The following is a 14,722-nucleotide window of genomic DNA, read 5'->3' on the forward strand; positions in this document are numbered from 1 at the left end:
TTGTTAAAATATCTTTATAAATGTCAGAGAAATTGGAATTAAAATTTTTTGTTAAATTTTTTCATTTTTAATCACGATTTTCTCGAACAATTTGATTTCCCAGAAAGTTCTTAGTACCTTCAACAAACGAATTCCACACAAGCAGTTCCAAACTGGTCATTGAATTTGAAAAATCAGTATCTTTTATCAACATTCTTATCTGTGGGCCATCAAAAATACCCACTTTTATTTTTTCTATGCTTAGCCTAGGAAATTTTCTCGTTATGTAAAGGAAACATTGTCCATTTTTATTTTGGGTTATTCCTGTCAATTTTAATAAATTTTAATATTTTGTTTTTAAGCTATTTGACCTATTGTGGGTTCCAGTAGGAAATAAAAAGATGGTGATTATTCCACTGTTGCGGCCGTACGTTTCGCTAGCCGTCCTAGCTTATTCAGGGGCGGTCTATTTTTTTTTTTTTTTTTTTGTTTGTTTTTGAAACAATAAAACATAAGAAATAATTACATTAGTTTTTGGTCACAATTTTTTTAATTATTTACATCAACAACAATAAGGTGTCACAAAACAACAATTTTAGCTAAGCTAATACTAATTGAGGTCAATTTTTATCTAACGCCTTCACAAATTGTTTCATTAGACCCAGTTTAATGTGTAAGGGTGGCAAAATAATTGAATCTCTTTTTCCAACATCTCACGTACAGGCCAGTCCCTTTCTGTCCAGTGTTGGTGCTTGGCACGACTATCCCGCAGGCAATAAAAACATGGGTATTTGGTGTATCCACTTTGTTGTCCTAACAAAAAGTTAACCATCTTTAGATCTACACAAATACTTCAATTATATTCGTCATACTTGATTTTGTCTAAAACAAGTGCAATATTTTGATATTCTTCCTTTAATTTAGTTGAATGAGCAATGGGAATTGAACCATATTGGTTGCCATTGTGTAAAAGAACACACTTAAAGCTTCGTTTAGAGCTGTCTATGAAGAGACGCCATTCATTTGGGTGGTATTCTGAAAGACCCATTTTGAGAGGGAGGCCCTGCATGAACAAAAAACTATATCATTTTCCGAATTAAAAAATGGCAGCAAGTCTTGCTCTCTTGTACGGTAGAGAGTCACTTTCGCACCTGTAGCCAACAAGTTTTTTTTCTTTTAATCTAGAAGCCAACACCTCTGCAGATTCCTTAGATAAATCAAGATCCCTTATTAGATCGTTTAATTCTACTTTGGTAAAAGTTGTTGGCTCAGTAGACGATATCGCTATCGCTAGACACTTCACTATTCGATGATTCACGGGTAGAATAAAATGTTGGAACAGGTGCTTCCTCTGAATATGGTAAATGTCTCTGAGCGGATTGAACGTTTGGATATATAATTTTTTTAAAATTAACACCACGCAAATCGACACAGCAGAAGTAACAGTCATCGAAGTGATTTGTTTGTTCTCTCCATTGCATAGGCACCCCGAAACTCATATGGCTTCTTTTACCATTGACTCACTGTCTCAAGTGTTTACAGCTCATTTTGCAAACTATTCGAGGTATCCACGGCTTATTTTGTCTACAACTTGCAATTTAAAGTACAAAAAATAAGCACTTTTTATAAAATCTGTTATACTTTTCCTAAATTTTTGGACTGTGTATTCCCCACAAATGTAGCAAAACACATTTGGGTCATTGACACAACTACCTCGTGATAAAGACATGATACTGAATTTTTTTTTATTTATTTATAGAAAGGCACTAATACTTGAAACCGCGCTCCCGAAAGTACTAATTACAGAAAATTTAAAAAATAAAGGGGAAGGAAACAGTTTTTTTAAAATAAAATTTTTTTTTTCACAGTAGAAATGTACTAAAGTAGAAAATCCCAGGAAGATCTACGCGGATATAAAAAGTTAAATGTCTTTGAAAACAGAATTAATAGGAGATTGTTTTAAAATAATTTACATATGCACTGGTTGACAAATTATTCAAGAAAACCGTGATTTTTCACATTATTTTGGCAATTTCTCTGACGTTTTTGAAGACATATTAACAGCTTGTATACTGATAGAAGCGGCGAAATGTACTCTTCTCAACGACATCAAAACTGTGTTGATGGAATAAGCAGAAACAAAGTTATGGGGCCATATATGCCTTAACCTTTTCAAAAGGGGTTCTTGACCCTATCTAGAAAACTGTACGTAGCATTTAAAAAGTAAGTATACAGTTTTTATCAGGGTACCGAGTACAACCATATTTGGTTACAAATAGAGCTGCACCACACCAAAACTCTTATTTTGTTGACCTGTGTTATTTATGCAAAAGCAAGTGCGAAAGTTCTAATTATAAAATTTACAGCTATAAATTAAAATTAGGGTGTCGGGTAACTAATTGACGTAAGGTAATACAATCCCTTCGAAGAGAAAGATCCAGATACAGAAAGACCGAGTTAATTTACACGAAGAAGATTTGTTTCTAAAATTTCCGAGCTCAATTATAACGAAATATCTTAATTAAATATATTTGGTTTTGAAGTTATGATATATGAATGGATTGATTAGCTAGCGAAATTTTATCTAAGGAAGTTTAGAATTATTTTTTATTAAATGCTCGATAAAGCATAACCGTTATTCTTTTTTAACGTGAAAGCAGAATATGAAGTAAATTTTCTAAACTTCCCCTTTACCATTCTAATTGCTACCCTAAGCACCCCTTTCGTTAAGGGGCGTAACACTCAAAATCAATAATATCTTATCTCGTATCGTAGAGTGGGTGTCATGTAGTTTGTTGTCATGCCTATCTTAAATTTACGCATTTAATTTTAACGCACATTAACAATTTTATTGGTATGGGAATAAAACCAGAAAATAAGTTAGAAGGGCACTGGCCAAAGCAACAACAACTATATTTTATATACTTGTTTTGTATAACATAAAATAATGCAACCACATTATGAAACAAGAGGGAACTCTTCAAGGGTAGTTTTTATCTTTTTTTGGTATTCAAACATTAGAGGGTTGTTACGAAAATGACAGCAGACGGTAATGCGATGAATCATAAGTGCAAATAAAACGCGAAAAAAATGCACGTAAACTATGAATTTGAAATGAATTTTATGGAACTGAAGTTGAAATTCAAATATATATGACGACAATTAACCCTTCCCCAACAAACATTTAGGTTAAAAAACGGTTAGAAGTCGAATCGAATTCTAATGTATTTCTCTAAGAGAGACGATTAGAGAATGATTTGCGAAACTGTCGCGAATTATAGCACTCTTCTTCGTTCTCGATATCGAGAAAAGGGTTAGTATTCTAATCGAATTCTAACGTCAAATTCATAGAGTTTCTAATGAGAATTTTGAAGTGATGAGCAACGAAGTTCATTTATTTAAAATCAGCGAAAATTTAATTGTTTCATTATATCAAATACTTTTATTTGACTATAAGCTTATGTATTAAGAACGAACATATTTCAAAAGCTTTTCTATTATAATAAATTAAAACCGTATTTAAATATTGAACTCAGAGTTGGTTTGAGGTACGGATGAGGAAGCGTTTTCTTCATTCCATTCAAATAGCACTTCAATAATCTGCTCGCTTTCTTTTATTAACTTGTTTTGATTAATTTTCACTTGTTAGTATTTAGTATTATAAATAAGAAAGAATTTCGCAACTTATAATATTTCCACACAAGTTTTCACTATTTTTATTTTGTTTGTATAACACTAAGGATAAGTTATCATGTCGTGCAAAAATCGATAACTGTGACAATAATCATAATATCGCATTTCAAGTGTTATTCGAATCGTTTCAAAGTCGTCGAAATGCATTAGAGAACTACATTAGAATTCTAATGTAAACTTACAATATTCCCTACGTTAGAAACTGTGTTGGCTGGGTCTGTTACGTTAAGAAAAACTTGCACACGTCACGGTAAAAAAAAAACTTTTATAATTTCTGATGCGGTTGGAAACATTTATTGGTTTAATTGATTATATATCGGTATTCTTTCTATAGGGTGGACGTGGTATATACGTAGGATGCCGGCCTACCATACCGAAGGTGCTTAGTTCAGCCAGTGGAAGCGTTAAAATCAAAACGCTTTGAAAAATGTTCTTTAAGCGGGGTCGCCTCTTGGAAGTGATCTGGCATATCTTCCGAGTGTATTCTGCAATAAAAAGCTTTCCATATTATAATACGACTCCTTAAGCAGTTATCATTTGAAATCGGCATAGAAAACATAGGTCTTCATAAATATTTAGGAAAAAAACATCCCCATATCACTAATTGAAAAAAAACTCCGCCAAAATATTCTAAAAGATCTATGGTATCCAACTATTATAATTTTTATTATTTTTTATTCGATAATTTCTTTTTATGCTCAGAACAAGAGCTCTGGTCACTGAATGAAATTATGGTGCTCTCACGTAAGTTTGTTTATTATCAGTTATTGGAATAGGCTAAATCTTGCTTTTTAGAGTTTTAGAAGGAGTTTCGCTTAATACAGTAAGTCATGAAAGGAAATTCCAACATTTTTCTCACATCAAGAGATATCAGAAAAAAAAGCACAAAAGGTCACCAACTGACCTTAACGTAACACAAGGGTTAATATGGTTCGGAAATGAACGAGGTTATTTGGACTTAAGCAGAACGCTTTGCACTTAATGGAATGATTTGTAGAGCTCACGAAAATGGTAACGGAATGGCGAATATAGCGGAGGGAAAACTTTTTATTAAATTTTTTGTTTAAGAACCTCAATATTTCACTTCCTAACTTCGATGATTTAGCAGTTGGTCACTGTAAGTACCCAAAAAAAAAAAAATTTGATAGTCACGCAAACGAAAAGTGCGCACTACAATTTCCATTACGTATGACATCACAATGTTTAAAGTGTCGATTCAAAGCACTGCAAGAGGACAGAAATAGAACTAGTTCCGCGCTACCTCGGAACAAGTGCGATTTGCATGCCATTACTACGTTGAAAACAGCGTAAAGTTGGTATACCTGTCCGTTGGGGTGGTCATCTAGGGCTAATGTTGTCATGGTGCACCAAAAATCTTTAACATCGATAACACCCCACAGGGCCTTCGGGGAGTGTCCCTATCGCTAAAATAACAACAAAAACAACAATATGAAAGTTCGAGGGGGGGGGGGGTAATGCCATACAATATATTTTTTATTACGCTACTGTCTCATTTTGTTTTTAAAGAAAATAAATAAAAAATTCAAATAAGCCAAGGGTGTCGACATGCTTAATTAGCGTCTAAAACTCCTATTATGTACGTCCGTCCCAACCTAACAACTAACGATTCTATGTGGGTTGTCAAGTAACATCCCTGCCACATTCTAATTAGCCAAGCTGTAAATTTTAATTAGAGGTAAAATCTTAAAGTACACACTCCTATGTGGCATGTGTCCTTCTATAAAGAATGATAAACCAACTCCCATTCGACTAACGACCGCCTGCTGTTATAAGCATTTAAGAGTACGAAAAGAGTCACTCAAATGTTGGCAAATGAATGCGTGAATTTTTCTGGGACATTAAACTGAACAGATACTTGAAATTGAGAGAAATAAATGGGCGGAAAGTAAAAGATTGAAAGAAATGTTAAATAAAAAGAAAACAAAAAAATTTAAAGGAGAATAAATGTCAAAAATGAAAAAAAAATTTAAAACAAAAAACAAACTTTAACAATACCGAATATCAGCTGAAAAGAAAAACAATGGAAGAGAAAAAAAAAAATAAAAAGTTAAAAAGCACCGAATGCATTCGCATCTTCGGCATTCAGACAGACTGAATGACGCTAAATTAGCTTTCGCTTTCAAGTGGCAGCGGCATGTGTTTGTTCAAATACAACTGCACGCCTGAAAAAAATAAAATAAATAAAAAAAAAAATCAGAAAAATATCTTTGAAAAAACAAAAAAAAAACAAACATTAAGTAGCTTGCTTTAAGTGGCGAGTATGAGTACTCGGTACATCAGTGAATACAATACTGCATAATGTACTCGAATATACTCAAGAGTGTATTACTTATTACGAGCGTGACGCGGAATCGAGCACAAGTTCGTCAACAAGCTTATCACCATTAAAGAACATAAACTTACAAACACATACAAAATCACAGTTTATTTTGTAGAAAAATGATTTTATACCCAGTTGTGGTAGGTGTTTTTGTTCATTTCAAATTACGCCTAAATGTATGCTATAACTGAGCACAGCAAGCATATAAACTCGAACCAATAGCAAGGGAATATCAGATCGACCTGTTTCATTGAATAAGCAAAGTAAACATTTTACTTCGCTGTCGGGTTATGTTTTTTCATTTAAAGGTGATATCAGAGCAGCCAACTCAGTAATGCCGATTGAATCGGTTTCCATTGCTTTAGCTGCTCTGTTGTTCCCGCTGCCATGTACCGAAACCAAAATTGACACCGTGAAAGTATCTCCGATAGGATCCGCTTTCCCATCCATCGTACACCGATACGATATACCACCGATCTCTTTCCATTTCCCACTCCATTGGTAAGTGCATTTTCTCAACACTGTCTGTTAAAAGTCAAATGGAATGATTGGGTACAACCTTAGCCTTGGCGCAGTTCACCTCATAGCTTTAAAATTAAGCTGCTTCGAACAACTCCAAGACAATACCCGAGATGTTGGGTCGGGCTATTATGAATCGAAGAAACGGCGAAGTATTGAGAATCAATTTTGTTGTGGGAGTTTAAAAAGAGTTAGACGACTGGTAAGTGATTCGTTTGATGAGTTGTTTTTCGGCTGTAGGAGGTTCCATCCTTTAAAAGAAGGAGAGAAAGTTGAGGTGGTATACAATTACCTGCAACGAACCATATGTGGTCCACATGTTAGAGCACGACGAATTCGCAGCATCGATAGCTGGAGGACGACGCCAGCGTCATGGCTGAGATATATTGTATGAGAGGTAGTGAACAGAAGCACTCAAACCTCGGTGATTAATCACGAAAGATAGTATCAAACCGAGGCAGCCACTTGGGTACCGACCGAACGATGGGTAAAACCTTGATAATGTTGCCAAAAGGAAATTTTGGAAGAGTAGTCCACTGACTGAACATATAACTCAAGTATGTGATTGCAGCTGAATGTCTTGTTTAGAACATGGATGAAAAGTTTAGTTTAATCTCACACTAAGAATGTTCGAAGTGACTATAGTTAATGGTCAGGTGCACCGGATGTTAAGTTTATAGAGCTATGAGTTGTCATGTTGTTCGTAAAATATAACGTGCCTTCTTCGTAACTTGTTCCCACAAAATGTGTGGCACACTATTTCTACCGAGGCGATGTGGGTCTTGTTGGGGCATATTTTGGAAACTGCATTGTTGGTTGCGCCTTCCCACGACTTTTGACAGATCACGTCACCTGCACGAGGGGAGTCCTGTTATAAATATGAATGTAGCATACACATATTTAGCAGGCGAAGCTCTGGCAACCCCAAGTTCGTCATGGAGCAAGGTGGTGGCGAGGGCGGGATGGCCCATAAGGTTTAATGTGGTTATATTAATCGTTACCTAGATGGTCGGACTAGTGCCTTAATGGTGCTATGTTAGCGGAACGTACCGGATCTATATCCGGCAATGGACCATCAGCATCGATAAGACGCCCCAAAACTTCCGGGGAGTGTCATTATCGTTAATACAATAACGACAACAAGAATATTTGGAAAACAAGAGTATCTGAGTACTATTTTTTTGCTAATAAGTCATGATCATCTTTGGGAGACAAGCGAGACTGGCGGTATATTTAACGTGAGCGGTAAATTCCCAAGTAATCGAAATATCACATGTGGGACGTATAAGATTTAGAGGCGTTTAGACGGTAAAAAAACGGTGGCGTATATTTTCAACCTCATGAGTAATAGGAGATCTTAGAATATTTTTGGAAAATGACCTTTTGGAATGGGTGATTCAGAATTTCCGTGGTGGCAGACAATGGTTGCCACAGAAGCAGTTTGTTGAATAGTACAAGATATGTGCAAATCAGCATCAACATAAACAACAAAATCTGTTTAAAAATCCAGCGAAGAATCATTCTTGCCAACCAATGATACTTGAGAATGAGTAGGAAATTGAAAAGTAAAATCCTCTCTTGCAAACGAAGTTCATGCTGAAGAAGTCACTTATCGTAACCGCCCCGATACATGGACAGTTTCAGATGAGGCGGCTTTGCGAGTGTTCGAGAGGAAAGTTCTTTAAAAGATTTAAAGGCCTCAACCCTTTGGCGACGGCGAGTATCTAAGAAGATTTAATGATGAGCTGTAGCAGCTTTATGCAGTTACCAAGCCACCAACATACTACAACGAATGGAAACGCAGCGGCTTCGTTGGCTAAGAGATGTTATGCGAATTAAAGACGATGCACTGGCCAAAATGTACCCTTATCGGAATCTGCCTATCAAAATAGTGAAAAAGGGCATCCCCCACTCCTCTGGAGGGACCATCTGGAAAACGATTTCAATTTCCTTGGTGTGACCAATCGGAGCCAATTAACCCAACGAAGAAGCGAATGACGCGCTTTGTTGAACGGCCGTAAACGCTGAAACGGTTAAGCGTCAGTAAAGTAAGTAGTTAATGTGCATATGATCGGTTCCACAGTCTGCGTCTCTTGGAGTTGCTTTATTTACTTCTTCCTTAACTTAGTAAAAATGTCTGCTTTCAGAATTTCTTTGTGTCTACGTTACAAACCAACATCTGGGTATATATTTTCTATGTTCAAAAGGCTTGCTTAATAGGCCGTCCATATTTGTGTGTCGCCGGGGTAGTGCAGTATTTTCGATGATACAGGAGGAAGCTGTTCCCCCGGGCTAATTGGTGACCTTATAACCTTTTATGAAGAGCTTTTCTAACGCTCTTACATATTCATGTTGGTTTGTATGTATGTGGTCGCACTTTTGTTGTTCGACCGCTACTCTCTCAATTTGACATGCTTACATATAATTTTCATGTTGTGCAATGCCTTAAGGACTTTATATACATACATTATTCATCATTGCTATTAACAGGCAGGTGCTGCTACAACGCATCAATTCAAAGTTCCTTCCATTTATTCATTCATTCTTTCCTACTACAACATTCTGTCTGTGTTTAATGGAGCCGTTAAGAAGTGCAGTGTAGCCACCCTTAGGTGAGTGCTTATAGCGGCTTTAGAATAATGTTATATTTTCTGCGTACAATCATATTGAATGACTATTTTATAATGGTTTCACTTCAAGTACAACTCCCCGTCCACATCTAATTCCGTTCCAACCCCAACTCTAACTCTACTCATACTTTAGCTACACCTCAAATACTCGCGCTCCAAGTTCGACTAAGTAAAATTATGACAAGTTCTAATAGCGCAGTCTAAACAACGAGCTGGCTTATTGTGTGCTTAGCTTTTGTTTGGTGGTTTTTAAGGAGTTTTTTGGGGTTGGAAAACTAAAAAACGAGTTTGAAATAATATCGTTTGTATGTCGGGTTTTATGACAGTATCCGTAGTGACATTTCATTAAATATGTCGTTTATGGGTAAATGGGTGGAAATTGTGGGTTAATGGCGGTAAAAGTGGAATACCTTGGTTTAATATTGGTAGTAGAAATAGTAGCGTTATTCTGTTACCGAGTTCCAAAAGACCACATAGTTGTTGTTGTTGTATTAACAGTGCTTTGCCACATTTAATGGGCACGACCACTCACAAATTGTCATCAAAGTCCTCTAACGAGAGTCCAAGGAAACTTGCTGTTTCCACTGGGTCGGACCATAGTGAGATATGTGTTAGAGGCGTAGGTTCCACATTAGAATTGAAAAGATGGTTGGTGTGGTATGGGGACACATCGCATGCAGGGCATACATAACATATGTCGGGGTTGATTCTGGACAAGTAAGAGTTTAAACTGCTACACTATCCACAACGAAGTTGGGCCAGGGAGATTCGTGTCTCCCTTGGTAGAATGCTTTCTTCTTCTGTAAGGGAGGGATATTGCAAATTAATAACGTGCTTCACCGGGGGCGTCCTGGCAAAGGCGTTACCGATTCTGTGGGGATTTGCCCTAGGGCCTTCTTATGCTTGTCTGGATCAAGCGGCTATGCTGGTAGGTGCCAAATCTCGGCATAGCACTTATGGATATGTTCCCTTAATCCCCGTGGAGGTGGTGCTAGATCAAGCAGTTGTTTGCTAGAATGTCCTGGTTTGTGACAATTCAGCAAAAATTGTCTGTTCAACATTTCGTTGCGCTCTTTAATATTAAGCTATTTGGACTCACTATGTAGGTGGTGTTCGGAGGTCATAATCAGACATACGGTGGTAGTTCTGATTGCGGCATTTTGACAGGCCTGTAGCCTTCCGCTTCCCTCGGCAACCGGTTCTATGTACCGGAGCGACTCGGGATTTTTTTCCGACCAAGAGCTGTCATTTCAGTGTAACCCCATTAATTTGTTGCGTCCCTCTCACAAATTGTCATCCTCGGAGCAGCTCATTGCAGCTGGACTGCTCCATACCCTCCGGGAAGTTATTGAATCTAACCCCAGCCCCAGGCTGTGGTTCTGCTGCATACGTCGCAAAAGGATTTATCTCAGACGGTCATACAATTGCCAGTGTGTTACGTGTAAAATATGGTTACATCGTTCGGGATGTTCTAAGTTGGAACCCAACGTTCGTCGCCTCCGAAATTTCTATAAAACCTTTGTGGCTCCCTGCTGTTCACGTTCAAGGACGTCCTGTGTTTCACTCTCAAGAACACTTGGTAAAATACGGCAATATTAGTAAAACAGCAACACTAACTCGCGGATCTGGGTAGATGGGGTAGAGTGAGGCGCAAAGGATATTTTGTAGGCACTAGGGACGATTTATATTGCGCTCATGTTGGAGCCCCTCAGGTAGCTATGACTGGCACTTCGAATAATTAATAAAAACACCCTGCATCACCTCTAGCTTGAGTGGTAGCTTCGATTACGAGTTTTTTATTGACAAAAAGTGATTCCCAAAATTTACAAAATACGCTCTGTACTACGAACGTTGACTTCAGGGGTACGTAGTCGAGGATGGGGATAAATAAAATGGAAGGTGCGATATACCTCAAAGGAGATTTTAGCCGAGCTTCACTTTCAACTCGCGTTGTGCTACTTTTTATTTTTTTAATAAATTGACGGGGTGTTTGACAAGCCACTACCCGGGCGCGACATCTTTTAGGTTTTTTTGCTAGTTAAAAAATGTTTGATGTTGCTTTTTACGCACATTGAACCCAGGTGTGGTAGGCGTAGTAATATACAACAATATAGTAATACAACTGGACTACAACTGCACAGTTCAGAGGAGACCATTGTCAACACGTTAGGGACTATTTTCAACGAAATGGAAAGAAATGTCCTGGTGTAGTGAGATATGTTCCCATCTCGAGGGTGTTGAAAAGTTTGCTGGGAAGTTGCTTTGGTATATGGGTGTCAGTGATTTGACACTACTTAACAACGCTGGCTTCTTACCGTATTTACATGCTCCTACAAAGAAAATAATATTCGCTATATCTTCATTTGTACCAGCTATCTCATATTAGACACAGAAGTGGGTTAGTGTGAGAGGGCATAGTAATGGGAAGAGAAATAAAAAGGGGAAAGATTGAGAGAAAAGGGACGGGGCAGAGCAAAGACGAGAGAAGAGTATAAGGGTAAGGGGAAGGGAAAAATCGAAAGATCGCATGGCGATAGAGTGTTAGAGGAAAAAGAAGAAATAAGCAGCAGAGTCAATTCTAGGAAAGGAAGATTTTTCAAAGAGCTATGAAGGTTTCGCATGTTCCATTATTTCGTCGGTCGGCAAGCCGATCTTATGTTCTCTGACTTTGAACACATTGCGGAATAATGTTCTAAGTTGGTCGTTGACGCCATAATTAAGGCTGTACAAACACTCCATGCCACCATATCGAAAAAACTGATACAATAAAGGTAAAGTATAAGATCCTTAGGTATGGTGGTATGCCTCCTCTGCTGCGTAAGGGTTTGTTCGGGCCTTAGCTGTCACAAAATGTTGATACGAACCAATATTAGGCGCTGAAAAAGTACAAAGAACGCTGGAGAAATGTCTGCTGTTTATCATGGTGTAATCGATTTGTTTACTCATTCTTGTGCTGTATCTTGGTACTACCGATTACTTTATTTTGAGTCACGACAAAAGAAAGTGAATTCTCCTGAACCATGTGAGTTAGCGGAAACTCAACCGTCAGCCTATGAGCTCTAAATCTTTTTTTTGCGTTGGACTCATCAAGCACCTTTTTGAAATCGATGCAGCGGTAGCGTAAATATTCGTTTTCTAATCTCATAGAAGAAGTACTTAAAAGCATCGCGAAACATTCCCCACATTCAGAACAGTTACCCAAACTTTCGAGATTATGAGATTACAACAACAATATCATAATCGCTGTTCTCTTCGCCTTCTAGGCGTCAATCAGTCTCCTAGCCCTGCTAACGAAATAAATTAAAGAACTAACTTCTTTAATTAACGAAGCTTTGTATTGCGATACATTAAACCCAAACTAATCGCAAATGGATTATCCTTTAAGAAATTTTGCATTTCTCTTGTATTCCTTATCATTTCGCTTAACTTTCTGCACTGAATTAATCGATTTATATAAACTTTTGTTTCGGAGGCTATTTTTCAGCGTCTGTAATTAAAAGGATTTCAGCTCAGTGATTATTAAATTGTGTCAACGGACAATGGCAGAACCAGAGAACCGACTTATGGTACATAATAGAGTAGATGCGAAAATGAACATCCGCATTGCTGATGAAAGCTTACCAGCGAAAAAACTCGGACAATTGGTTCAGTATATTACAGGAGATGAAAATAAATTAAAAATGGAACGACTTCCGTTGAACATTTGGCCAAAATGGGGAAAAGTCCCAAAAAAAATTCTAGCAATAACCGTTATTTACAGGCAGATAAAGGCCGTTACGGATTGGCAAGCGTTGAAATGAGCAACGCACACAATCAAATTACCGGCACACATATACACACACACTTACACACTTACATCACTTACCACAAACAAAACTTAACTTCAAATCCACGCGCGCGTAGTTGCATGACTGGGCAGGGTTTGGGGTTTGATCCACATGGCAAGGAGCCAAATTGATAAAACAGCAGGGAGCTCTGCCAAGTAGTGACAAGAAAAAAAGTATAGGAAATTTGTTAAAAAAGAAACAAGTAAGGATGGCTAAGTTCGGATGTAGCAGAACATTACATACTCAGCTGAGAGCTTTGGGGACAATAAGGGAAAATCACCATGTAGGAAAATGAACCTAGGGTAACCCTGGAATGTTGTTGTCTGACATGGGTATCAATTGGAAGGTATTAGAGAGTATTTTAGAAGGGAGTGGGCCATAGTTCTATAGCGCCTTTACGGGTATCAAATTAAAGGTATTCATGAGGGTTTTAAAAGGAAGTGGTGGTAGTTGTATATGTGAAGGCGTTTTCGAGATATCGACCAAAATGTGGACCATGGTGACCCAGAACATCATCTCTCGGGTATCGCTAATTTATTTATATACGTAATACCCCGAACAGTATTCCTGTCATGATTCCAAGGGCTTTTGATTTCGCCCTGCAGTACTTTTTCATTTTCTTCTATTTAATATGGTAGGTGTCACACCTAGTTTACAAAGTTATATTTTGCGTCAAAAAACCAATCCAATCACCATGTTTCATCCCTTTTTCGTATTTGGTATAGAATTATGGCATTTTTTTCATTATTCGAAATTTTCGATATCGAAAAAGTGGGCGTGGTAATAGTCGGATTTCTCCCATTTTAAATACCAAGATAAATTGAGTTCAGATAAGTACGTGAACTAAGTTTAGTAAAGATATATCGATTTTTACTCAAGTTATCGTGTTAACGGCCAAGAGAAAGGACAGACGGTCGCCTGTGTATAAAAACTGGGCATGGCTTCAACCGATTTCGCCTATTTTCACAGAACCGTTATCGTCACAGAATCTATGCCACTACAAAATTTCACAAGGATTGGTGCATTTTTATTGGACTTATGGCATTAAAAGTATTCTAGACAAATTAAATGCAAAATGGCGGAGCCACACCCATTTTGAAATTTTTTTTTATTTTTGTATTTTGTTGCACCATATCATTACTGGAGTTGAATGTTGACATAATTTACTTATATACTGTAAAAATATTGAATTTTTTGTTAAAATTTGACTTTTATAATTTTTTGATTAAAAAGTGGGCGTGTTCGTCATCCGACTTTGCTAATGTTTATTCAGAACACATATAGTAATACTCAGGGGTAACGCTCTGTCAAATTTCATCATGATATCTTCAACGACTGTCAAATTACAGCTTGCAAAACTTTTAAATTATCTTCTTTTCAAGTGGGCGGTGCCACGCCAATTGTACAAAATATTACAAGTTTTCTGTTCTGCGTCATAAGATCAATCCACCTACCAAGTTTCATCGCTTTATCCGTCTTTGGTAATGAATTATCGCGCTTTTTCGGTTTTTCGAAATTTTCGATATCGAAAAAGTGGGCGTAGTTATAGTCCGATTTCGTTCATTTTAAATAGCGCTCTGAGATGAGTGCCCAGGAATTTACGTACCAAATTTCATCAAGATACCTCAAAATTTACTCAAGTTATCGTGTTAACGGGCAGACGGACGGACGGACGGACGGACGGACATGGCTCAATCAAATTTTTTTTCGATACTGCTGATTTTGATATATGG

The 14,722-nt window shown here is 37.4% G+C and overlaps 1 protein-coding gene across 6 annotated transcripts in view; it reads right to left on the reverse strand.

Annotated features, from left to right (window-relative positions):
• Positions 1–14,722, reverse strand: part of LOC137245466 (uro-adherence factor A) — a 189,458-nt gene that overhangs the window by 57,370 nt on the left and 117,366 nt on the right. The window lies entirely within an intron of this gene.

Source organism: Eurosta solidaginis, chromosome 3 (assembly GCF_040869045.1).
Source record: "Eurosta solidaginis isolate ZX-2024a chromosome 3, ASM4086904v1, whole genome shotgun sequence".
NCBI lineage: Eukaryota > Metazoa > Arthropoda > Insecta > Diptera > Tephritidae > Eurosta > Eurosta solidaginis.